The sequence below is a fragment of the Pleurodeles waltl genome, chromosome 2_2 (assembly GCF_031143425.1).
Source record: "Pleurodeles waltl isolate 20211129_DDA chromosome 2_2, aPleWal1.hap1.20221129, whole genome shotgun sequence".
Taxonomy (NCBI): domain Eukaryota; kingdom Metazoa; phylum Chordata; class Amphibia; order Caudata; family Salamandridae; genus Pleurodeles; species Pleurodeles waltl.
Genome location: NC_090439.1, coordinates 768,439,918 through 768,466,978, shown reverse-complemented (window position 1 = coordinate 768,466,978; position 27,061 = coordinate 768,439,918).

The window sequence follows — 27,061 nt, the reverse complement described above, 5'->3', positions numbered from 1 at the left end:
TGAGATTCCTTCCCCTCCATGTGGTGCCCTATCCAGTCCCTGGGCCCTTGAAAGGTGAAGTTGGCAGACAAGAGCTGAAAATTCACGCACACAACGCTGTGCAGGGAAATTTACAACGCACCATCTGCAACGTGGCTGATAAACGACGCGCCGCCTGCCTCGCAGCTAAAATCGATGCTCCACCTGCATCGCGGCTGGGAGATCGATGCATCGCGGCTGGAGACAGCGACTCTAACCCCACACATCGCGGTATTCTAACACCGTCGAGAGGATTTTCCACAAATCATCCCTGGGTGTCAAAGTCAACCCGACTCTGCGTGGATCCAAGGTGCCCCGTCCGGAAATCAGTGCATCGCTCTCTTGCAAGGGAGAAGAAATGACGCATCGCCAACCTGACCCGAGAAGAAAATGACGCACGGCCTCCCTTGTGAGTAAGGAATTGAGGTATCTATGCAATTTCCAATGCACGCTCGCCCATGCGGCCTTATTGTTTATGCTAACCAGGTACTTTCTGTAACAACAGCATTCTCAATGTCTTTTAAGGATTAAGACTCTTAGGGGGTCATTCTGACCCCCGCCGGCGGCGGAAGCCGCAGGCCTGGCCGGAACCGCCAGAAGACCGTACCGCGGTCAAAAGACCGCAGCGGTCATTCTGACTTTCCCGCTGGGCTGGCGGGCGACCGCCAAAAGGCCGCCCGCCCGCCCAGCGGGAAAGCACCAGCAACGAGGAAGCCGGCTCCGAATGGAGCCGGCGGAGTTGCTGGTGTGCGACGGGTGCAGTTGCACCCGTCGCGATTTTCAGTGTCTGCCACGCAGACACTGAAAATCAATGTGGGGCCCTGTTAGGGGGCCCCTGCAGTGCCCATGCCAGTGGCATGGGCACTGCAGGGGCCCCCAGGGGCCCCACAACACCCGTTCCCGCCAGCCAGGTTCTGGCGGTGAGAACCGCCAGAACCAGGCTGGCGGGAAGGGGGTCGGAATCCCCATGGCGGCGCTGCTTGCAGCGCCGCCGTGGAGGATTCCCTGGGGCAGCGGGAAGCCGGCGGGAAACTGCCGGCTTCCCTTTTCTGACCGCGGCTTTACCGCCGCGGTCAGAATGCCCCCGGAAGCACCGCAAGCCTGTTGGCGGTGCTTCCGCGGTCATTGGCCCTGGCGGTCCATGACCGCCAGGGTCAGAATGACCCCCATATTCTTTTCAAAATTCATAACTTGACTTGTGTAAGTTGGATTGTTGTTGTTGTGGTCTTGTTTGATTTAGATAAATATTAACTATTGTTCTAAACTGGTGTTGTGTCCATTTTGTAGTGTTTTCACTGTATTACTGTGTGTGTTGGTACAAATAATGTACACATTGCTTCTGAAGTTAAGCCTGCCTGCTCATGCCAAGCTACCAAGAGGGTTAGAGGGGGTTACCTGAGGGTGACTCTCTTTTACCCTGAGTAGAGTGAAGGTTCTTGCTTTGACAGGGGGTAACCTGACTGCCAATCAAAGACCCCATTTCTAACACTCTCCATAGCTGAAACCAAATAAATTGCTCTAGTGTCACTTTAAATAAATAATCCATAGGACCTTCGCACCAGCAGGAGGTGAATTGGACAAGAAGATTGTTGAATGCTGGCTGAAGAAAACGGGAAAGTGTTAGGACAGGAGGAAGCCAGTCAGGATCACAATCTAGTGAGGACGCAATACATTACAAAGAACACATTTATCCCAATGGATAGCTTTAATGCGGAGTACTGCATTGATGATGATGATATTCATCACATTCCATACCTCAAAAAGTATTGGAAATAAAAGTGTCCTTTGGTTGATAATACAGGGTGCGAGAACTTGAGGACTGAAAGGTGCACAGATGTTGCAATAAGAAATCACCATAAATGAAAGGTAAAATGAGTTTAAATTTCACTAAGAGAAGCAATACATATAGATGCTTTCACTGAATAACACAAGGGAGTTATAGTATTATTTGCACTTATATATTGTCTAGTCATCTAAAGGAGGAGGAGGGCACCCTGCCCCAAATGTCAGCCAGCTTTCTTGAACAGTCTCGCTAGTCTATAAGTCTGCAATCATGGCTGTCCTAAAGGTCTATTGAATAGGCCTGACTGATAGTGTTTTCTAGAATTGTTGTGGTCCTCCAAATCTTGGAGCACTTTCAGCAGCTTTTCCATGGTGTGCTACCTTAACAACTATTTTACCCACCATGGTGAAATCTTCTGTGGTGGGAAAATGACTGATATTGTCTTTTGTATTTAGTGCTCAAATGGTTTATATCTGTAGAAGACAGGCTTCAGGTAGGCACAGTCTTTGTCTCAGACTTATCTGTTCACCATAAACAGACTCTTAAGTTCTAAGCTGTGAACCACAGGTAGGTATCAGGGGCCAGATGTAGGAAAGGAATTGCAACTCGCAAACGGCAAAAACTGCCGTTTGCGAGTTGCAAATCACATTTTCCTATGCAGAAATGCATTCTGCGAGTCGGACCGACTCGCAAAATGCATTTCAGAATCGCAAATAGGAAGGGGTGTTCCCTTCCTATTTGCGATTCCTAGTGGTATGCAATACCATTTGCGACCGCATATGCGGTCGCAAATGGTGTTGCAGTTACCATCCACTTCAAGTGGATGGTAACCCACTCGCAAATTGGAAGGGGTCCCCATGGGACCCCTTCCAGTTTGTGACTGGACCCAAAAACATTTTTTCAGGGCAGGGAGTGGTCCAAGGGACCACTCCCTGCCCTGAAAAAATACCGAAACTAAAGGTTTCGTTTTTTTTTTTAAGTGCAGCTCGTTTTCCTTTAAGGAAAACGGGCTACACTTAAAAAAAAAAAACTGCTTTATTTAAAGCAGTCACGAACACGGAGGTCTGCTGACTACAGCAGGCCTCCATGTTTGCGAGTGCCCATAGTCGGTATGGGGCCGCAATTTGCGACCCACCTCATGAATATTCATGAGGTGGGTCATTGCGACCCCATACCGACTTGCAGACGGTGTCTGAGACACCGTTCTGCATAACATTTTGCGACTTGCAAACAGCGAGTCGCAATGACTCGCTATTTGCAAGTCGCAAAATGTTATTTTGCTACATCTGGCCCTAGATTCTTACCAGGTTTGGTGTAAAAGCTATTGTTCTTTTACAATGTATTAGTCTGATCCCCTTATTCTGTGGCTTTCTGAGCCCATAGTCAAATCTAATGTAGGAAAAATCATTGTTCTGAATCAAAGTTATTCTCTCAGAAGGATTAATAAGTGGCATGGAAATTGCAGGTCTGCCTTGTTTTGGCAACGCAGGTCTCCATGGGATGCTTATAATCAAAGTAAACCTCGAGATTGCCTTTGTTGGTATTGGTGTCCTTTGGAAATGTTGCCAACCAAAAAAGGATTAACGAAATAAAGAATGTCCTAGTAATAGAAATACCATCATTGTCATGGCATTGGGAGCCAGTTTACTCTAAAAATAAAGGTGACATGGTCATCGGTACACACAGGACACTCATGCCCCTCTTGTAATAACACTAATAAGTGTTCATCAGATGCTTACATCTGCCATTTACCATGTAGGCTTTGACCAACCTACTAGGGCAAGCGTGTTATCATTAAAAGGAAAGGGTACAGTGCATAACCATGAGGAACTTCACTGTTCAAAGGTCAGCACTGTAAGAAAATAGCCCCCATGCAATGTATTTGCGACCTCATGGATACTTAAGAGACATTCCAAGTTGGCAGTCCTACTTATCTCAAACCTGAACCCCTTATCTACCCACAAACTTGGACTGAAAGGAGTTTACAGGAATAAAATTAGCTGTGAGAAATTAGTTTTATATTGATGATTATGTCAAGGAATTGTAGCTCAGCCAGATACCATTGCAATGAAAAAAGGCTTAGAAACCACTGGTCAGCCCCCAAGGAGTCGGACCATCTCCTGGTCATCAATGAATGCCAACCAAATAGACCACAGTGGGTAGGAAAGGGCAATAGCTGATGATGTTGCAAGTTTAAAATCTACACTCAGTCACCAGTCATGGGTCACTTATCAGAGGAGGACCTTATTTGCTTGTTCTTATGGTCCTCAGTGAGAGAGCATGTTATGTTAAGTGTATTTGTAAAGCGTATTATCACACGCTAGGGTATCCTGGCACTGACATGATTAACATGAAATATGTCTGCCCTTTCCCTTTTGATGAACACTGTCTGAATGCTGGACACTGTAGGCTGTGGGAAGAAGGGGATCTAGGATGTGCAATGATGTGGAGCTGAGGGAAAGGGCCTCTCAATCATGCATCAGCAAGCAACACTCAACTCTCTCTGCAACTCAGTAGGCCACCTTTGACATCCTTTACTGTCCTCCTGTAGAGAACAAGGAGGTCATAGATGAATTATCAGACCTCATCAGTATGCCTACACTACCATCTTTAGTGACTTCAACCTCCCACATAAATCAAGCATAAAAACAACTCAAGAATCCCTCAACTTAACTGACATTCTCAACGTGGTGTGGCATGCCACCCAGTGAACATACCACCAAAAGCCATATCCTTGCCCTCATCTGCTTGACATCACCAACCATCAATTGCTAACTTACCATACCCATATACTCTACACCGTAATGCCCCGACATCATTCATTTATCCTTCATCCCTAACAGCATGAAACAACAGTCTATGCACACCTTCAAGATCCCAACAGAAACAAACAATCTTCTGCAGAACTAGTAATCTGGCTTCAGATCACGCTTCAGCATGGACACCACTAATTACAAATCATAGATGATAGCGCACTGTCCAGAGCCTGCCTCTGAGATGTCTGAGCCTATCAGCTGGCTCTGACTCTATGGATAATCCATCGTCATCTATACCCTGGAGTCTCAATTGGGATTCACACACTTCACTAGTTCTCCTCATACACATCCAAACAACACAAGTTCATTCACATGCACCTCCAAGACCCAGAAGATCCTGAGTACCTGTGGAGTTTGTCAGGATTCCATTGTGTTCCCTGTCATCTCCATCCTCTACATGGAGACCGGTGGGGCTCAACTAATATACTATAACATTAACATTCATCCACATAGAAATTACACATATATGTATTTAAAGTTCTCCTCTTGTCCAGATATCCAAAGCCTCAACCACTGCTTGTACCTCATCCAGACTTTGATGTCCATCACCTATCAACTGAAACAGAATTCCTACTGTTTGCCAAGAGCAAGAAACAACTAGTCTAAACCTGGTTCAAAGGCAGGAATCTAGATGAATTTGAATCCCAGATGTCTGCCAATGCCTAGTCTCTTGAGTTCACCATGGAAACTGATGTCATTTTCAAGGAACACGCCACCAAGACAACAATACAGATGTGTATTCAGAGACAGGCAGGGGCGTAGAGTGGTTAAAGTAGGAAAATGACAACTTCGGAGATACCAAACTCCATATTTCTATCTTTCCCCATTTGAAAGTACACTTAAAAGGTTTGAGGGCTAACTAGGGCCTACGTAGGGGTTGCTTAAATGTAATAAAAAGGAAGGTTTGGTCCTGAGAAGTGGGTGCACTTGCCAGACTGAAATGGCAGTGTAAAACTGCACACACAAGCTCTGCAGTGGCAGGCCTTAGGCATGTGTGAGGGGCTACTGTAGTGGTTGGCCCAATCAGTGCTGCAGTCCCACTAGTGCCATTTAGTTAACAGACCGTGGGCACATATAGTGCACTTTAAAAGGGACCTACAAATAAATTAAATATGCTAATTGTGGTGAAGCCAATGTTACCGTGTTTTCAAGGAGAGAACACAAGCACTTCAGTACTGGTTAGCAGTGGTAAAGTGCACAGAGTCCTTGAGCTAACACAAACAAAGTCAGAAAATTAGGAGGGGGAAGGCAAAAAGTCTGGGGATGACCCATTTAGAAAGGGCCATTTCCAACAGTTTGACACTAGTTTTTTGTGACCCCAGACAAGGATGTTTATGTTTAGTGATTTTTCATGATGGTCGTATGCGAGGAGTGGGACCCATGAGCATATATTTTTCGATTAGTTAAGTATTTTATGCCTTAACAGTAAGACACTTCAGAGTAATATTGAATCATTCTTTTCCTATATTCCTAGCAATTATTGAAATATTATTTTCCTTGGGCCTCTGGGAAAGTCAAGTATGAAGGCTTAACTTAGACTATCCCAGAGTTAATTCATTGAAACCAGTGTGGTGCCCAAAATTCCCTCACAAATTGGTAATTTTGAGAAGTGTGGCTAGACCTTATAATGGACAGCATCAAAACATTTGGGTTCAGCGATGAATTGTCTAAACTCCTGGGACAAGTTAGGACAGGGATGAGTGGAACTGCAGGTTTTACTCATCCCAAAGAAGGATTGTATAAATTGGTAGAACTCAAGAAGAAAGCTAGACCTACAGAAGCACATGCAGATTTTATATTGGCATATTTGAGAGCTGGAGTTATACCGGTGGGTCTTAGAGTGAGAAACATTCCCAGTTTATTCACTGAAATTAGACAATTTCTGGAAAAATGCTCACTAATTTCAAACCAATGTTCACATGATTGGATGATCTTGATAGTTGAGCCAGCTAGAGAGATTGTAGAACTTCTAACCAAGGAAATCAAAACACTGGAAGATGAGTTAAAAGCTAAGGATTCATTGGAGGAGACCAAGAAATGATTAGAAGAAGTTAATTTAGAAATTGAGTCATTTAACACTTATCTTATTAAAAGGAAATCAGACAAATTGAGGAAAGATATCAGATGGTTCACACAGGAAAGGGCTTATCCATATCTGTCAGAGAATTATTATCAGAGAACAAGACAGGATGGGGTAGACCAGGACCACAAGTTTTAGACCAATAAAAAGATTGTGACATTCTCAGACACATCTGAATCAGAAGAAGAGGTAAATTCGAATCAGTTCGACCAATTTGGAAATAGGATAGGACAAACTGAAGGACAAAACCGTAACACTCATTTGTTGTCCAGGAGAGGGACATTCAGGGCCAGGCTCAGGAACCAGCAATGAAGGAGATATCAAAATATAGACAACTCCCAACATGTACTCAAAACCATGAGATAACAGTACGGGAGGAATTGAATTATATCCCATTATTTAACCTGAGGTCCTCTCAAATGGGCTTCCATACTAAATCTTTACTTAAAAAAGGACTTTCCTTCATTTCTAGTGTTCCATTAAATACATTTGGACTCATCAGGGATTTGTTTTCCTTCTTCAGACGTAGCAGGCTCAAAAGATTTTTCGAAGGTAGGTTGTGCAATAGTGAAATTAATCTATCAGGATTGAAACCAGTATCTATTTTTACTCCTAGTTTGGACATGGTGGGACCTGAGATTAGAATCTTTGAGAATGTGGTTCTAGATACACACCATGCTCAAATCCATACTGAAACCGCATTACAATTTGTCTTGGGACAAACATTGTGCAGACTACAGAAAGACAAACAGATCACTGATAACCCTAGTGACAAAGGGGGAGGTATAAAGAAAAATGCAACATATGTTGGCCATCCCTGAACATTAAAGCTAACTGTGAAACACTTACTAGACGTGAAATTCAGCAAATCTGTCATGAGTCGCGGATCAAGGGCCTCAGTTGTGACCAAGAATACGAATACTTGAACCCTCAAAGAACCAGGGCCCCTGTTCTTTACGGGGTACCCAAGATTCATACAAGTGAGGTTGATCCTCCTTTTAACCCAATAGTGTTGACAGTAGGTTCAATTACAGAACCGTTATCTAAGCATGTGCAAAGGTTTCTCAAACAGAGAGTTTGTCTCCCAGCATATGTCAGGGACACAGGTTACATTATTTCTAAGCTTGAAGATATACCTTTTGACCCAGAAACTCAAATCCTAGTTACTATGAATATCAAGGCTCTTTACACTAACATCCCTCATATTCGAGACTGAAGGCATGACAGACCATCTAGACTTTATCCTGCAATGCCTTAAGATAGTCCTCGTCAGAACTATTTGATGTTTGATGGGGACACCTACCAACAGAAGAAAGGAGTCAGCAAGGGGGCTGCCTGTGCCCCAAGTGTAAAAAAACACATATATAATGAGATGGCGCCGTTTTATGAAAATGTCCTCTTATGGTCCAGATACATAGATTATATATTTTTTATTTGGTCAGGACATGAAGAACAGCTTAACGAATTTTGCCATTGGATTAATGCTTGTGACCCCAATCTTAAATGTACTATTTATTCGAGTAGTGACAAAGTTGAATTTTTGGACATTTGGATAGGGCATAAATATTAAAAATCAAACCTATATACTAAGCCTACTGCCAAACTACCATACTACATTTTGATAGCTTTCATCCTAGAAGCCAAAAGCAAGGTATACCATTCAGCCAATTCCTACGTATCCAAAGGAATTGTACTAATGTGGCTGATTTTGACAGACATGCGGAGCTGTTTTAACAGAAACTATTGACAAGAGGTTACCCCAAACGACTCATACGGGAATCGTACAAAAAAGCCAAATATTTCAATAGGGACAGCAAGTTTGAAGAAAAAAGTAAGAACTCGACAGAACAAGTTGTAAGTGTTGTGCAGCACTCTAATTTGAATGAGAAAATTAGAAAAATAATGTGCACTAACTGACACATCCTCAATTCCAATCGGGAGTTGCCTTCCCTCGACAAACCATTACTTGCATTCAAGAAGAATCAGAGTATCCGGAGGCGGTTGGTTAGATCAGCCATACCTAAGGATTATGCTTTCTGTCAAAAATCGATCTTAGGGCAACAACCTATCAAAGGCAACCATAAATGTGGGACCTGTAAGGCCTGTTCAGGGGCTATTGTATCAGATACCCTCTTATGGAGAAATAAGGAATTTATATGACCAATTGTAGAACGTCTAATTGTGTGTACCTTATTTGTTGCCCCTGCATACTAGGATATGTGGGAGAAACGGGACGCAAACTAAGAGTTAGGATATCAGAACACAAATCCAACATTCGGCACAAAAGGGAGGGAGCTCTCCTGGTCCAACACAGGGTAACCAAGGGACATCACATTGATGACCTTTGGTGGACAATTTTGGAAGAAATAAAAAACACCTACGAAAATGATAAAATTAGGAGAAAACGAGAGGTATATTGGATCTTTACTTTAGACACATTTCATAATGGCCTCAATGAATACATACCATGGGAGAATGCCATCATTTGAGCAGTATCCATGAATCAGACAATTCTAGTGTTATCCCCCCGTAAGGGCTTTCTTGATTGTATGAATGAAGCTCTTGACTTAGAGGGATTATACACCCAGTCTAAAACCTATGGTTATGTACAGTTGTAACTGTCTCTATTTTATGGTCTTAGGTTTGTCATTATAACCATTTGGTTCTATAGTCCATTTGTTTGGGAATTTTCTCCCAGTTCCTAAGATCTTTTGAAGTATTCTAGGGGCCTCATTAACTCCATCGTCCTTCTATATTTGAGAATACCTATATTTTTTGATGCACCGTATTGGACCTAGTTATAGAATAAAAGAGAATGAATTTACTTTTGGTTCTGCCGTAATCTTGTCTTTACGCCAGAGTGTAGACATTAGATAGTTCCAACACATTGATATGTTAACAGTAGCTGGACGTTCTCCCACCAAGATAGGTGGTGTCATTGTAGTTTTGTTATGCATCATCCATCATAGGGTCTCTGCCCACCATGTAACCTTTACATTTATATTTATTTTTATTCTCCCTAGTATTAGTATCATTGGTGGCCTCATTCTATCGACATTGAAAACTTTTCATACTTCCACGTTACGTAGTACATCGAACAGGAAGGGGCGGGTATTACCCTAGCACTTTGGCTCATACACGGCCCTTGCCACGAAGAGAGGACGCAAAAAGATGGATGGGACCTCAAGGCAGGAGCACACAAACAGGTAAGTGTTGTAATCAAGTGGAGTTACTGCCTGTGGGGTGTAGTCTGCTTTTAATTATGCCACCATTAGGTCACTAGTCCATCGCTTTTGGAATGAGTATATCACTTTGTCTACCATTCAAGTCTATGCACCACTCATCAGAGGGAGTCTCAGGCCGGACTGTAGGAATTTTCAAAATAAGTACAAAAGATTTCCGACCCGTTACCAGCCCGGTATACTGTCTTATCATATTTGCACAAACCCCGTCTGAGAGGGAGTCCCGGGCTGGAGTGTGAGAATGAATGTTCTACTCTCTAAATTCTTCTTTTTCCTTTTTCTCTATCTATGCTCTGTAGATTTTTGGTACTTTCTGTGGTTCAACATATCAGATGTCGAGAGGTCGGGACCACATATATGAGGATTTAGAAAATCTGAAACCCCCCCATACTGGAGGTAGCTGTATTCTATGTGTAGTGCTTCACATGTAAGGCAGTAAGCATCGCTCACTGCACTAAATACATTATCAATCAGTTGATTTTCTATTGTATTATAGCTTCTCGATATTCCATATTACTTTCCTGATCCTGCGCTTAACTTAGAGGCTTCAATATTGCCACATAAATGTGCTTGGAAATCAGCATGAACTAGAGGGTGCCTAGGAAATTGATCGATAAGGTAAACCTATTAAACTAGTAACCTTCATGCACTCTAGTGTATAGATTAAACTCCTTAAGGATAGTTTGGGTAGTTAAGGTGGGACTCACTGAAGGTTTGATGCACTTGGGCATATCACTATCATTTTTGTAGACCATTTGACGATGGATTCTATCCAGACACTGGTCTCACTTTTAAGTTTTTTTTTTTTTTTTTTTTTATTGTTTCTTATTTGTTCTTCTGGATACTTGTCTTGTGAGCCCTACAGAAATTTAAATGTTATCTTTTTGAACAATTTCAGATGTGACCCTGTCCACATAGAAAGGTGATGTAAGAAACTGACCCATAGGAAGTGCCTTTATCCCCACAGTATGGTGTCTTATCCAATGTTCTCCTACTCTATCTACTGCAAAATTGGAACTGCTCTGATGGAGGTGGCCTACTAATAAGAGTAACACCGAAACGCGCGTAGGCACTGTGTTTCATTTTTTTGCCCTGCCTGGCACAGAGCTTCGAGAATTTGTTTTTGACTTCTCTTGTCATGTTTTTATTATATATGTGACTCTTTATAGTATTATCAAATTTCAAGAATTTATCAATTCATCTTTGTTACATTTGACTTTGTACATCTCATGTATAACGTTTATATGGCTCTTTCTGAAGCACACTGGAGTCAATTTTTCAATAATCATTGTGTAGTGTAGCTTGGTCGAGTCTGTGTATGAGAGGGTGTGAATGAGGTACTGATGTGATCAGTTCAGCTGTTGATTTATGTTGTCATGTATTTGAGGTTTGGGGGGACATTGCCTCTTTCTTTGTGTAAGTACTGCCTAGTATTGTTTCCTATGTCCACATTTTGTAATATACAATAAATATGAATTATATACATAAGAATGGAAATAATAGTTATGTTTGTTTAATGAAATTGCATCTATCCATGTGAAAATTGATTAATGAATAAGGCTGAGTTCAGGTAGGCTTTAATACAAATAACCATATTGGGCTCATAAGACATTTTTCTGTTAAAGTCATTTGGAATATATTTATTAATATTGTACTTATTTGTAGATATATACAGATGGAATCAGCAGTAGTTATATTTAAATTTCAAATGCTCAATTTAAAATGTTCAATAACCAGACAAGCTGGGGCCGGGGCAGGGAGGCATGCAATTCTAAGCACCTTTGGAGTGGATATGTCAAGAATAATCTTCTACTTCAAAGTAGGCCCCCAGTATAAATAATGGACCCTGAGACCTAACTCTTCAATACACCTCAGGGCCTGTGGAAGACTGATAAGGACTTCTGTGCTGCTCTGCAAGAATCACTTCTACTCTGTTGCTCAGGTGCTATGCTGCCCTGTTCCCTGAGTGAAAGGACCTGCATCTTGATCCCAGGGCCACCAGATTAACTCCAAGGAACAGCTGGCTGGCCTCCTGATCAGCACCTCAGGTACAGAAAAGACACCAACCCTCCTGAAATCAGCAGCTGCACTCTAATTGCTGTCTTGCTCTCCAAGTAGTGCTATCACTTTCCTGTACCTCTGGAAGTGTGCCTGAAGATGCTCTGCAAGCCCAGTTGTGGTCCTGTGGGCAGAACCAACACAGTGCCATGTATCTCCTTGCAGCTGCTTTGGAACAGTCACTGTGCAATGCAGGACTTCGCACTAGAGTTCACGGCTTCATCAGAACCACTGCTGTACAATGCATCCTCAACACAGGCTTTCGCATCAATTACAAGCCTTTCATCAACAAAGTCCTTGACAACGTCGCAGGACACCACATCACAGTCGAGCAACAGCCTCGGAATCGCCGCTGCACAATGCATCCTCGAAGGGGATCTTGTAATGCTCGGCAAACTAGAATTTAAGGTTCTTTGTTCAGCATGCCTAACTTGGTACCTGTATCCAGCCCACGCTTCATTGTGATCAACTTAAATTTGTTACTTTGGATGAGTATGGAGCAACCAGATAAACACAACTGGTGCTTTGTGCTTCTAAGCACTATTTCCACTTAAATCTTCAAAATTGTGTATCACTGGTTCTACTGATTGAATTGGTGTTGTTTTGATCTCAAATTATTTTTTACGTCTTATCAGTTTTGTAAATAGGTGTGGGATTGTTCTTGTGTGGTGTTTTCACTTTATAACTGTTTGTGTGTGTGGCATAAATACTTTACACATTGCCTCTAAGTTAAGGCTAACTGCTTTGTGACAAGCTACCAAAGGGTTAATTTGTGGGTTTTCTTGAGACTTCACCCTGACAGAAATTATGGTTGCTGCGTCAGTATGGCTTCACCCCCTCAATAAATAACCACATTTCCTACAGCTCTGCATTTTTCTTTAGAGCTAGAAGAAACATTAGGAAGGTCCAACACAATCTCATCACTTCTAGGAGCAAAGTGAAACTTTAATTGTGTGCAGTACCATTTCTCAACATACCTCCTATTCCGGCTCCTGGATGACTTCAGTCCCAAACTTAACACTGTGATCATCTGTCATTGGACCCCTTCAAGTGACTTACGTACGACATAAATCAGTGAAGGTACTGACCTTATGAGATTGGTAGAAAGAGGTAATAATCTTTAATTAGGATTCCTCATCTGCTCACACTTGAGCATCACTTACGACTTCCAAATGATAGCCATAGTCATTTAAAAACTCACGTGTGTTTGTTCAGACGTGCCACATCCTAGGGGTTGGGTTACTGCTTTTTTTGTACTATTTACTTAAAATTATCTCTATTATAGCACCCATTTCAGCAGGGAAAGTATAAATGGTGGTCTGGTGTCCCTGAAACCTCTATATGCGTATTTTCCAACTAAAAGGACTATCTTCTTAAACATTCCTGCCACCTACCTCCCAATGCACGGTCCTGTTAATAAGGTAAGTCTATTAATAATGTGACAACTGCAGAACATTTTTAGTAAGCGTTCGCAAAAAAAGAAACTGCAAGTAAAAAGGGGGTCTAAAGTGCAAGGAAAGCAGCTATATTACACAATTTAATATCAGATCTGTTGATATTTATCTATATAGAAAAGCACTGTAGTTCGAATTCCATATATTTTTGCTTTGTTTCTTTCTCTTCCCCCCTACATTGATGAGCGGATACCATGCCTCCTTTAAATGGCAATCATTTCAACCTCAACCTTTCACCAAAGGGCAAGCAAGCAGTTCCTTAAGAAAAGAAGGTGAAAAGCATCACGCGTTTGTGCCGCAGCAGACTATCCAGAGGAAAATGTCTGCCGGCTTTTCATCTGATTGGGCAGAGTGGATCCATCACTGCTGGCAACTGACTGCAGTATATAAACCCTGTCGTTAAAGAACCTTGACCTTTCTGAAGGTCTTCCTTCACACACCTTCGGTCCTCAATTTCTTGGAGGTCAAGATTCCTTTTCGTTTTTAACTGTTGTAATTTTTTTAAATGCAGCTGGTGAACTCGTGTCCAACATAGGCTTTATTATAAGCTCCAGTGCCTTTGCCAGAAGGGAAAACACGTTTCTTTTTTGACGGGACCGTTTACCAAGATATTATGAATCTAGATTACATACTTATCTCCTACAACGAATTTTCAGGTTGTAGGAGAAGACTTTACTGCTAAAAAATGAATAATGAGATTGATAAGTGGTAGGTTTATTAGTGAATATCAAGTTTAATTTAATTGTGTTGGTTGGAATTATATAGTTATTAGAAACTCCAAATGGGATTACATTTATACAAATAAGGTTAAAAGGACTGACATCTGTAGCAGCAGCTAAATTAAACTCAAGTGAATCTGTTAAGGAGGGCTATCAAATCAATTTCTTAATTACTTGCTTCACATATATTGCTTTAAGTATCACCGAAGCAAATTGGGAAGAAAAATAAAAGCAAGTAATGCATATGACAGTTGATTATATTTGAGGGATATTGCTATAAAAGGGATGCCTCATTTTCATCACAGGTGACCCTCATTTGAATGTACTCAGAAGTAATACGTTCTATATCTGGGAAACGTAGACAAGATTGTTGAAACCCATACTTATGCTACAGAGAATGGTATCTAAGATCAACTGAACTGCTTTTGTGTAAGTCAAAATTAATAAAGTCAATCATTATTTGAAAATAAAAGGGATGCAGAAATTGTGCAGGACTTACTACAGAAACATCCATATGATGCAAGAAATACATTTGTGGAAACCTCTTACTAAGAATTAACATCTAAAGTAGGGGTGCTGCGTCAAAGCCAGACTGCCTTCCTATCACGCACCTATGTTATGGTATGGCAGTCCTCATTTACACATTTACTCGAGGGCTCTTGGAAGGTCTTCAAACATACAACCTCAGAGTGTGTGTGCCTCGAAGTCACTCAGGTTATGTGCCAAAAAGAGCGCCAAGTGTAAGGTTCCACCTGTTCTCCACTATCCCCAGACTTGTATGATAGAGAGGAAGACCCACACAATAGCAGCATCCCCACCCAAGATGCATATAGTGGCAACTAGAGGAGTGTGGAAATGCTGACAATGAGATAACGTCGGCTCCAGGGATCAACGCACGCTGCAACCTGTGATTCAGCCGAGGAATGAACTCTAGAACAGTTGTCAACAATGCATGTCAAGTCATTTCATCGCACATTGTTATTGGGGTCCCACATATCATCGCTGTTGGAAAGTGGATTATTGGTAAGGCAGGTAGGTACCTACACTTAGCAATAGGCCACAAGTCCCCACTAGGTCCAGTCAAGGTCTCAATAAATTAATCCTGCCTCAAATCTTGGTAGCTTGGCAAGAAGCAATTAGGCTTAATTTAGGAGAAAGGTGTGTAAAGCATTGAATATCAACAAAACAGTAAATAAGTAAAACACAAACAAAATAAAAAACCAACACCAATTTATAAATATTGATTATATTTTGTATTTAAAAAATTACACAAAAATGACAAAAATCCAATAAAGGGAACCAGAGAAATTAATTTGTAAAGAATAAATGTTTTCTAGCTCGTGGAAATCCAAAGTGCCAATCTGGACATCTGGTCACACTCGACCAAGGCAAAGTCAAAAGTTGAGGTCGACCGTGATGGAGCCCTGCTCAGCTACACTGAGCGGGAGGCATTGGTCAAAGTTTTACCTTCACACTTAGACAAATTTTTGAAGACTTCTCACAGATCTGGACAAAGTCACAAGTTGAGGCCGACTTCGCTGAAGCCCTCTTCGGCTCCAAGTTGCAGAAGGCCTTGGTCCAGGTTCCTACGTTTGGACTTAGAAACTTTTTTGGGACAGACATCTTTGTCGAAAGTTGAAGCCGACCTCGATGGAGCCCTCCTCATATACACTGTGCAGGAAGCCTTGGTCAAACTTTTACCTTCAAACTTAAAAACTTTTTGGGAGTTTTTCCTCCACGATGTCGGACAAGCCCCTCCTCAACAAGTTGATTTCGATACAACATTGTTGGATTGGCTTTCCATGAGCCCCCAGTGAAATCCTGGAAGTCTGGGGCTCTGGAGGTTATCAGTGGGCTGAACCTGCAAGTCAGACTGGGTCGCGGTCGAAGTTGGCCGGCTTGACTCACGACATCAGTGTAGTGAAATATGTGTTTTGACCACTGGCTTTGTGTTGCACCACTTTGCACTTGGCTTAGCTGTCCACCGTCACATCAGTGTTCACCTGTTACAGACCACATTTTGTATTCAGTTTAGCCTTAGAATCATTCTGCCTACTGACATTATCATAGCATTAGACACTGCCATGTTAAAGGCTGCCAGTGATTTTCCACATTGTAAACTGTGCATTCTGTTTTGTTTTCGTGCTTTTTCTCACCACGGGCTTTGGTTGATAAGGATGTACTCAGATGGCAGGGAACACCCTTGCTTTGACTTTATATATTGGGATTGTGGCCGAACCCCAACGTGTTATTTTCAAAGCATACCTAAACTGGCCAGGATGTTTGAATCACAAAAGGAGGGGTTTTTCCAGAAAGCTCCTTTGGTGTTTTAAGATATAAAGAGACCCAGTGCGCCAGTGAGAGATGGAGTCTCCTCAATCAAGATTCAGACATCACATGCCTGATATAGATTTCTCATGAGGGAGGAGACCTCTTTTTTCTCAGTCGAACAGGGCTATCAGCTTACTGGCATAAGAAAGATGAAGCACCTGACAGGCCCTACGGTGATGCATTTTTAATTCCTTATTTGCTTTGTATTATTATAATATATATATATATATATATATATATGCTGTGTATATTTCAATGGAGAATCATTTTGGTATGTTTTCATTTCATTGCTGTGACTATTTTCAAACATGTGCTTTCAACATGCTAATCTCATTTTAGGAACCTCGTGTAGTGAAATAATAAACGTCTTCTTTGGACTAAGAAGTGCATTCCAGAGATTTTTTGTCAGTGTAGGAGCAGTTCAGCTCGGTCACTAGTGAAAAGCAAAACATTTTGGTGTACATTGGACAGCCTAAAAGAGAGGTTGGAGGTTGAGAGTGCACAATTTAAAAGTGTAAATATGTTTTTATTCAGAGTGTTAAAGGAAGCACCACAAACCATGTTTGAAAATGCATGTGAAATTAAAATGCCTTATGATGTCTTGGCAAATGTGTTTTCTTGTTTATCAGGACTTTCTCAATTTTGGGAAGGGTGCTTGGATAAAACACAATTATTGAATGTTTTTACATATTTATAAAAGGTGCTTTTTGAACAGAATGATATCCCTTGTGTTCTTGACAGGAGGGTTTGGATACTTTTGTCTGCATACAGAAAAGTGCATGAGAGATGTAAACAGTTAAAATATGCAAATCAGGAATTGAAGGAACAACTTAAGACAAAAAGGAATACGTTATTACAAGCTGTCACAGGGGAATCTGACTTTTCACTTTCCAGTAATGAGGAAGTTAAAAAAGGGAGGGGGCCAGTGTGAGCTGCATGAGCAGAACGTAGTTTGTGTGCAGCCAATATTTGGACGAAAAATATAGAGTAGCCCACAGGTTTTGGCAGGAGTTGAAATGCATTCTTTAAAAGATTACACCCAGCAAAAAGTTGAGGATGTTAGTGATATTTTCACAGAGCTTTTGCAGAGTACAATGTATACAATTAATTCAGATAGGACACAGGGAGTGTCGAAAAATGTGCAGTTTCTAGGAATTCAGTGGAATCCAGAACATAGAGAGATGTTGTTACATGTAAAACAAAAGATTTTGGAGTTTGCAACTCCTGGCACTAAGCAAGAGACACAGAGGGCCATATTTATACTTTTTGATGCAAAACTGCGCTAACGCAGTTTTGCGTCAAAAAAATTTGCGCCAGCTAACGCCATTCTGAAGCGCCATGCGGACGCCGTATTTATTCAATGACGTTAGCCGGCGTTAGCCGCCGGCGCTGCCTGGTGTGCATGAAAAAAAATGACGTACACCAGGCAGCGCCGGCGTAGGGGAATATGGAGCTTGGGCGCCAAAAAATGGGGCAAGTCAGGCTGAGGCAAATTTTTTGCCTCAACCCAATTTGCGCCATTTTGTTTGACTCCCAACCCCCATTGAAATGACTCCTGTCTTAGCAAAGACAGGAGTCATGCCCCCTTGCCCAATGGCCATGCCCAGGGGACTTCTGTCCCCTGGGCATGGTCATTGGGCATAGTGGCATGTAGGGGGGCACAAATCAGGCCCCCCTATGCCACAAAAAAATAAAAATAAAATACTTACCTGAACTTACCTTAATGTCCCTGGGATGGGTCCCTCCATCCTTGGGTGTCCTCCTGGGGTGGGCAAGGGTGACAGGGGGTGTCCCTGGGGGCATGGGAGGGCACCTCTGGGCTCCTTCCAAGCCCACAGGTCCCTTAACGCCTGCCTTGTCCAGGCGCTAAAAAACGGCGCAAAAGAGGCTGGATGTCATTTTTTTTGGCCCAGCCCACTCCCGGGCGTGAATTTTGCCCGGGAGTGTAAATACGGCGCACATGCCTCGGAGTCAATTTTTTAGACGGGAACGCCTACCTTGCATACCATTAACGCAAAGCAGGTGTCTACGCTAAAAAATGACGCAAACTCCATGGACTTTGGCGCTAGATGCGTCTAACGCCAAAGTATAAATATGGAGTTAGTTTTGCGTCGGAATTGCGTAAAAAAACAACGCAATTCCGGCGCAACCAGAGTATAAATATGCCCCAGAGTTTCATTGGATTGTTTGCTTTTTTTGAAACAGCATAACACTCATCTGAGTAGAAATCTTAAACCTTTGGTACAAAGTAACCAGAAAAAAAACATGAGTTTGAATAGGGTAAAGAGCAGCAGTATGCTTTTGATTTGGCAAATGAAATAATTCAACAGACTTTAGACTTGTGGCTAGTGCAAGAGGGAGACATTGAGTTACATGTAACTGTTCAGGGACAATATGCAAATTGGAGTATGTGGCAAAAACAAGGAAGGACGAGGGTGTCATTGGAATTTTGGGCTAGAAAATTTCCTGACTCTGAGGATCACTATACTCCTTTTGAAAAACAGTGTTTTGTCTGTTATTGGGCTCTAGTGGATACTGAGCAAATAACACTAGGTCATAATGTAATTCTGAGATCTGAAATACCAGTCATGCAGTGGGTGATGAGTTCACCTAAATCTTACCATATACGGCATGCACAAGAGGCTAGTATCATATGCTGGAAGTGGCACATACAAGACAGGGATTGAGTAGGACCAGCAGGCACTGCAGACCTGCATGAACAGGTGTCACAAGCCCCTGTATAGGATGAGGAGAGGGTGCAGGAGGTACTGCAGGTAAAAGAGTAACAAGTGAAATGCGATTCACCAGTTGAATCCTTGTCCCCAGAGGATAGGAAGCATGTTTGGTTCACTAATGGTTCATTCAAACAAGTGGGTACCAAAATACATTGGAAAGCAGTGTCATGCACTCCAGTTACTAAAATGATGTTGTGCACCACAGGAGAAGGAAAAAGTAGCCAATATGCAGAGCTGTACGTTGTGTATCAAGCTCTAAAGAAAGAGCTGATTGGGACTTGTCATATTTACCCTGATTCTTGGTCTACTGCCAAGGGTTAGCAACTTGGCTTCCCACATGGCATGCACATAACTGGTTAATTCAATAAAAGGAGGTGTGGGGCAAAGAGTTGTGGCAGGAAATTTGGGAAATGTTAGAACAGAGTAAAGTCATAGATGCTCATTGTCCCACTGACTCACTAGAACGCTGGTTCAATTTCCTTGCAGATGACAAAGCCAACATTTCAGAGGCAGAAGTGGCAACCCAGAATTATGACTTGGTGGGGATGACTAAGTGGGTGCACCAGAAATGTGGACACCTAAGAAAAAGCCACTTACAGGTGGGCAGAGATTAGAGGGATGCACATTCCCCTAGATTTGATAAAAACTGTGATTTTGCAATGTCCTATTTGTCAGCACACACAACAGAGATCTGTCCCACAAACAGTTAAAGGTCAATTTGGGAGAGAAAAGTTACAAGGACAGATATAAATCAAAGTTATTCTGTTAAATAGTAGAGAAGCAGATTTATTCATACAGATTGGAGACAGAATTGCCCAACTTGTCATAATTTCAGTGTATGGAGGATTGGTGAGGATGGGGACTGTCCCAGTCCTTCTAACAAGGAAAGAGAAGTTGTGGTTCAGCTGATAAAAACCCCACTGCTAAGGTGTGGGTTGAATCCCCAACTGGCCCTCCCGAACTTGCAGAAATTATAGCCAAGGGACCCACTAATGTCCTGCTGATTATAAAAAAAAGAAAGGAACTATGCGAGCACATTTCAGATGACAAATGTTATTTGCAAGAAAATTCATACTTGTTTCTTTTACAGATCATACGACGACTTGCCACTGACCATGAGTGTGCTGTGTGGTCTCCCTTCGGGCGTTTGTCTATGGGTTTGGGGGAGGGACAGCACCCGCAACTTGAATCTGATTGATCAACACTGTGCAACGCTCCTGCTGCTTTTAAAGTACAAAACCTATGGATACATTTAACGCTAATTGTGCTTCTCAGATCAAAGTTCTGCATGGGAACAATGCAGAGTACCATGGATGTTCTGTCAACCTGTTTGATTACATTTTTCCTCGAACTAACCCATCGCTTGTTATAATTTGATGACTGCTGCCAGTCTCATTGAGCAAAGTTGCTACTTGACTGACTCTTCTCGCATGGGAACACTTATATTCCAGCAAACAATACAGGTGGACCGTGTACCTTTACATGATTAGAACTCATGATGTTTCCGTCTAATTCTATACCAACTTGCTGTCCTAGAGACACTATTCAATCAGTTATTATCCCAAGCAGAATATATAAGGTTCAGGCTTTTCATTGTAGGGCTGTCTGGTTTAACTGCTTATAAGATCAATACGTTAATCCACTTTCATTGCTTTATAGTGATTGCTTTTATCATTGCATTATGTTGATGTGTACAATGCATACCTGATTTGCTTGCAATGTTATTTTTTTAAAGAGAAAAAAAATAAGAGAGAAGTTGATTTTTAATCTGTAGTTTACACAAAGTCATTGATCAAAGGGGGGAATGTAGTGAAATTTGTGTTTTGACCACTGACTTTGTGTTGCACCACTTTGCACTTGGCTTAGCTGCCCACCGTCACATCAGTGTTTATCAGTTACAGACCAAATTTTGTATTCAGTTTAGCCCTAGAATCATTCTGCCTATGGACTTTATCTTAGCATTAGACAATGCCATGTTAAAGGCTGCCAGTGATATTCCACATTGTAAACTGAGCATTCTGTCTTGTTTTCGTGCTTTTACTCACCAAGGGCTTTGGTTGATAAGAATGTACTCCGACGACAGGGAACGGCCTTGCTTTGACTTGACATCTTGGGATTGTGGCCAAACCCCAATGTGTTATTTTCAAAGCACACCTAAACCATCAAGAATGTTTGAATTGCAAAAGGAGGGTTTTTTTCAGAAAGCTCCTTTGGTATTTTAAGATATAGAGAGACCCAGTGTGACAGTGAGAGATGGAGTGGCTTCAATCAGGATTCAGACGTCGGATGCCTGATATAGATTTCCTGTGAGGGCGAAGATCTCTCTTTCTCTCAGTCAAATGGTGTCATCGGCTTGCTGGCATGAGAAAGATGAGGCACCTGACAGGCCCTACAGTGATACATTTTTTATTTATTATATGCTTTGCATTATAATATAGATACATATACTTGCTGTGTATATTGCAGTGGAGAATCATTTTGGTATGTTTTCATTTCATTGCTGTGACTATTTTTAAACGTGTGGTCTCAACATGGTAATCTCTTTTCAGGAACCTCGTGTAGTGAAATAATAAATGTCTTATTTGGACTAATGAGTGCATTCCAGAGCTTATTTGCAAGTGTATGAGTAGTTCAGCTTGGCCATTACTGAAAAGAAAAACAGTCGGGTTGGTCCACGTATGGAGATTTTTTCAAAAGTTGCTCTAAACTTATCCAAACATCTGGATCTTCTTCCAGAAGTAATTTTAAGGTCCTTTAGGTGTCCACAACTCACTCCAAGGGTCCAGAAGCCCTGAGGTGCTCCATGGAGGTTAGGACTCCAACTCCCAGAATGAACCTGGTTCAACTCCTTAAATGACCACTGGTCAGCTGGTCAATTTTTGCAGGGCTTGATGCAGGGTCAGCTCTTTTCTACCTATAGCTTACAAGGAGTCCCTTCTTAGAGTAGCAGAAGTCAGACAATGTCTTTTTCTTGGTGAAGCCCAAAGTTTGCAGCTGGTGAAGTCCGTCTGAGTGCAGTGTCCATGTGCAGGCCAGGGGTCCAGCAGAGCAGTCCTTCTTCTTTGTGTCTGGGTCCAGTAGGGATATGAAGTGTAGGGAGCTCTGCAAATTTTATTCTTGCTCCTGGGGTGAAAAGCAGGGGGTGCTCCTGTCTAATCACGCGCAGCCCACCACCCTCTTAGTGACCACTTCCTGGGAACTGTGACAAAAATCAATCCCAGGGAGCAACATTCCCCCAAAATCCAAGTTGGAAACAATTCAATCTTAGAGTTTAGATCTAACTGAGCCCACCCACCGGTGTGGTTAAGTTTCCCTTAACACGCCCCTTCCCAGCCCTCTCTTAATCTAGTCAGGGGGCACCTGGTTGTCTGGGGGATGCAGGAAATGGGGGAGGTACAGTTGTTGTCCCAAATGTCCTTCCCTCCGATGAAGTCCAGTTTGGTTGCTCCCCCTCATCCTGTTCTACCATCTGCTGAAGCAGTTCTCCTCCCACCAAGTTCTTCCTTTGTTTCAGCCCAGGCCACTTCACACCTCATCAAGGCAGCCTGGCTCATGCCACCAGAGGCTGACCAGTCAGAGAAGGTCACTGCTGGGCTCAAACTGCTAACTTTTAGAAAGAGTTTTAAAACTCTTTTTCTGTCCAGGTTATCTTACATTCAACAGAAGCAAGTTGTTGGATTTATTATTACTTTTAATTTGAGACCAAACTTGCTCCTGCCAATAGAAAACTTGACTTTACTATTTTAAAATAAAGTCTTTCCATGTTAGCCCATGGAACCCATTCACTACAATGGGGAAGAAAATGGCTAGTTTTTCCCTCACTAAGGCTTATAAAACATCTTTTATAAAGTCCCTGCTTATAGTTACAATGCATCCAACCCTGAGGACACTTAGGGCATACCTTAGAGGTGACATAGATGTACAAATAAGGTACCTTATGACTTTGAAAGTAAAGTATGTTTAATTCCAAAGGCAAATTGGCGGTTAACTTTAACTTAAAAGGAGCCAGTAAGACAGGACTGCCTTTAAAATGACACTGGACACCACAGCAGTGCACCTATGGGTGTACTACTTATGCTGAGGTCCCTAAACCTACATGCCCTACCATAGCTAGGGACGTATAGGTAGGTTGTTACAGCCAATTATGATTAGCCTGCTTTGAGTATTTCATTTTAATCAGAGCACTGGGCCTGGTACTGTTTAGTAGTGCCTATGGCACCATCAGAGTCAGAAAAACACCAGAATGAGTGAAAAATGGGGGTAAAAAGTTAGGGGGCTTCTGCAATCAGCCCAGTTTTCCAACAATCAAACATTATGAAGGAGATCCCCCATCACTATCAGAGGATGCCGAGGAGAGTGCATATATATGAAGGCAGTAAAAAAAGGCTGTAAAAAACACCAGTTAACAAGCACCTTTTGTTATGTTAATCACTGACTGGGTGATACTCCATTTCCCTTTATAATGGGATTTATCTATTAGATGTTGGCACATACCCTTTCTTTAGTAACCTACAATGAACTATGGTTGTCTTTGGTCAGCCACTTGGGCTGCTTTCAGTTCCCTGCCTGCTAGACTATGTTTGTGACGTCAGTGTCCTTGAAAATGTAGAAGAAAATTAATTTGCCTGATTCCATGCTCTGTCACTAAAGCATGCACCTGGTCAAAAATGAGTAGTGACTCATTGAATGTATGTACATACATAAGAAGGAAGTTGTAAAAGCTAAGGCAGAATATTATGCCAGTGCTATCTTGGCTGCACCTAACAGAGGAAAGAAAGTGTTTGTTATAATGCGTGAACTATCTCAACCATACCATGTGATAATTTGGCAAATTTCTTTGAGGAAAGATTAATAAAATTATCATGGACATTGGTAACTCAACTCTGGCCACTTCGGGAGCCAGTGCCTCCCAGGGGAACAGCATAGGAAAGGGCTCCCCACCCTGTATTGGGCATCCTCTTTCTGCAGCCATGTTAGATCATTTTGATTGCCCACTTCTGAGTAATTTAATTCCCTGGTGCTGTCGATATCCTCTGACTCACCTACTGATCCTCTACCACATAGGATATGGAAGGAGGTCTTTAATGAACTCTTTCCAGCATTTTGGCAAATCTGTTGCCATTTTTTGTGAGCGGGCCTGGTTCCAGCAACTTGGAAAAATACTACTGTGACAACTCTTCTAAAGAAACCATCGCTAGACCTGACAGTCTTTAGCAACTACAGGCACATTTCCCTTCTACCTTATCCAATGAAGATACTGGAACGCTGGGTCAGCAAGCTCCTCTCTGTTTTTATTGGAAAGGAACCACGTCCTGGAAGAAGAGCAAATTGGATTTTGGCCAAGGCATGGGACTGAAACTGCACTGCTCACTGTTATGAATGAGCTGAGAATAAGGGTAGCTAACGATCAATTGGTGGTTTCAAGTCTTTTAAATCTATTTGCCTTGTTTGACACCATAAACCACAACATGCTCTTAGCTAGTTTGGATATGATTGGAGTGAAGGGCACAGCTGCTAAATGGCTTCAGTAATAGTTATCAGATAGGCAGCAAGTGGTGCCACTTCCATCATTCCATTCTGAGTTTCAGACTATTTACCATGGGGTTCTACAAGGCTCCTCCATTAGCCCTATTCTCTTCAATATTTATATGAACCCACTAACTTCACTTATCAAATCTCATGGGGCGAGTCTGGTGAATTACACAAACGACTCCCAATTAATTCCATCCCTGGAGGGCACTCCAAGGATGTCACTGGAGGCCTTTCATGCCTACATGAAGGATATTGTGGGGTGGCGTAGGGCTAAAGCTTTGAAATTTAATGGGTACAAGACTGAGGTTCTCTGTTGCTCAGCAAACTAATCTCCAATTACATTGCCACCAAACCTCAGGCCTGTCTCCCCCGATGAGTCTCCAGTTCTGGCTGATGTTGTCAAAAATGTGGGGGTTCTGTTTGATCAGAAGTTGAGCTTTGAAGCTCACTTAAATAAGACTGCACATACATGTTTTTTTCTTATTCGAGCACTGCGTAAGGTCCTCCCTCTGTTGCCCTCTTCCTTCAAAGTGCTGGTAGTCCATAGTGTGATCCTGAGCAGGTTGGACTATTGTACTGCCCTGTCCCTAGGTGCCCCTGATTACCTGCTCAACAGGCTTCACAGAGTTCAAGTTGGCCAAATTGGCCTTAAATAGGCCCAGAAGATCATCAGCCTCACAAGCTTTCAAAGATCTTCACTAGCTCCCACTAAGACAAAGAATGATGTTCAAATCTTTGTATATCATCTACAAATCTCTGCATAAACATGGTCCAGTCCTCCTACAAAAGAAAATACACTGGTATGCCCGATCAGCAATCTGCGCTCTTCTTCTGCAAACTTGGCCCAGGTGACCAAATTTAGGAAGTCCAGTACAGGAGGGCATGCTTTTGTGATCAAGCCATTCTTTTACGGAACCACTTTCCAGACACTTTGAGATGCATACCTTATCTGATGCACCTTTGGAAGGTGATGAAGACTTGGCTATTCCCCCAATGCTGACCATTATCTGGAGGACAGCCTCTGCTCTTTAGAAGCTGTTGGCAGTTTCGTAACCTTGCAAGTTTCGGAGGACTGTCATCTCCCCCCTGAATTCTTCTCATTGTTTACAGCCAGGATACCTGTTAGGTAACAGTCTGAGCTTTACAAGAGATGTAAATAAATAAATAAATGTACATAGAGCATGCCCTAAAGCACCTTTTAGAGGAGGCACATAACTTAACAAAAGGCAATGCATAGCTTGGCAACGGGAGGAATGTTCTACCAGATGCTGGTGCTGCATCATGCTATCACAATGACACCATTGACTCCTGCCAGTAAATTCACACATTGTATTGACGTTCATTCTCCTTTCCTCAATAAGTCTGCTACTCCACATTTGTGCTGTACACTATTCTGACCATGTACTAACAGTCACAAGACACTGTACCGGCTAGGTACTAGGGATCACAATATAATTGTTTATGTTCGCCAGCTCCATGTTCCTGGGACTAATTTTGACACAAATTTACAAGCTATAATTGTCTACTATTTCAGTATTTTTTTCTTGTCATAATTGGGTATAATGTGTACTTTAGTTCCTTTAGGGATTAACAGTTAGATGAGGAACACTCACTTTGGATGAAATCGCTGAAGAGATGTGATAAGCAAGTGAGACATCTTAACAAAAACTATTGTGTTAAAATATGAGTGGGGATCACTTTTTATGATTAAGGGTCTCAGTGAAGCTGTTCTCCTATTAATTCTATATATATGATTGGAGATGAGGATTTGAAATCTTGATATGATTTCTTTATTTGGTGTGGCACCTAAGGATTAACACCAAAATATAATTTTACCTTAACATCATCCTCAAAATATTATGACTGCAAAAATTTCATGGGATATAATATTGAAAGGAAGTATATTGTTTTTTATTGTGTGACAATGTAAAAAACAATGTTCTAAAGTAGCGCAATGTATAATGTATATTGTGCAAATTTCTAGTTATAATTTTAGATATAATTACATTTTAATTTGTTAGGATTTTTGGATTTTTTTGTGGGCATTATATTACAAAGTAATATTTAACAGTTAAATTATTATTAGATATTTTTTTTTCTCTTTTTAATTAATTATAGGTTTTAGGTGTTACATTTGTAAATTGTTTTGATATATTTTAAATTGTCCATCATATTTTATTTGACAGGTTTCGGGGTTTATTAAGGTATTATTTAGGTAGTTTTGAATTGCTAATTTACTTTATAGTTTAAATTATAAATATTTTTTTCATTGATCAAAATATAAAATACAATA